The 1146-nt window shown below is 35.4% G+C and overlaps 1 non-coding gene across 1 annotated transcript; it reads right to left on the reverse strand.

Annotated features, from left to right (window-relative positions):
- Positions 1-787: 787 nt before the first annotated feature.
- LOC132487332 (U6 spliceosomal RNA) lies at positions 788-894 on the reverse strand. The gene has a single exon (XR_009531614.1). It is a non-coding gene; the product is annotated as a U6 spliceosomal RNA (small nuclear RNA).
- Between the last annotated feature and the right edge of the window lie 252 nt (positions 895-1146).

Genomic DNA, 1146 nt, shown 5'->3' on the forward strand with positions numbered 1-1146 from the left:
CACACCCTTGCCAGCATTAATTGTTTGTAGACTTTTTGATGATATGGCCATGGAGTGTTTTAATTATTTTCATTTAATCTAACCATTGATAAGTTGGATTTAAACATTAGATCTTTTAATATTCCTTTAATTTTTTTCTTTCTTGTTTTTATCTTTCCATTGATTTTTATAAATTTTTTAGTGATATATATAGTATTTTATTCTTTCTTCTGTATTGATTTTTTTAAATTAATTTTTATTGGCGTATACTTGCTTTACAATGTTAGTTTCTGCTGTACAACAAAGTGAATCAGCTATACATATACATATATCCCCCTTTTTTGGATTTCCTTCCCATTTAGGTCACCACAGAGCACTGAGTAGAGTTCCCTCTGCTATACAGGAGGTTCTCATTAGTTATCTATTTTATATGTAGTATCAATAGTGTATATATGTCAATCCCAATCTCCCAATTCATCCCACTCCCCCGCTTTCCCCCTTGGTATCCATACGTTTGTTCTCTACATATGTTTCTGCTTTGCAAATAAGATCATCTATACCATTTTCCTAGATTTCACATATATGTGTTAATATATGATATTTGTTTTTCTCTTTCTGACTTACTTCACTCTGTATGACAGTCTCTAGGTCCATCCACATCTCTGTAAATGACCCAATTTCATTCCGTTCAATGGCTGAGTAATATTCCATTGTATATATGTACCACATCTTCTTTATCCATTCCTCTGTTTTAGGTTGTCCCCATGTCTTGGCTATTGTAAATAGTAAAAGTAGTATTGTAAATAGTAAAAATGTGGAGCACTTCACGAATTTGCGTGTCATCCTTGCACAGGGGCCATGCTAATCTTCTCTGTATCATTCCAATTTTAGTATATGTGCCACCGAAGTAAACACTGTATTGATATTTAATATTTGTTTTAGTAGTTTCTCTAGAGCTTATAATATTCATCTTTAAGTTATCACAGTCAGCTCTTAAGTGTGTGACTTCAAAACCAGTGTTAAAATTTTATAACATAGGGACTTCCCTGGTGGCAGAGTGGTTGAGAGTCTGCTTGCCACTGCAGGAGACACGGGTTCGTGCCCTGATCCAGGAAGATCCCACATGCCGTGGAGCGGTTGGGCCCATGAGCCATGGCTGCTGAGCCT

Source organism: Mesoplodon densirostris, chromosome 3 (assembly GCF_025265405.1).
Source record: "Mesoplodon densirostris isolate mMesDen1 chromosome 3, mMesDen1 primary haplotype, whole genome shotgun sequence".
Taxonomy (NCBI): Eukaryota; Metazoa; Chordata; class Mammalia; order Artiodactyla; family Ziphiidae; genus Mesoplodon; species Mesoplodon densirostris.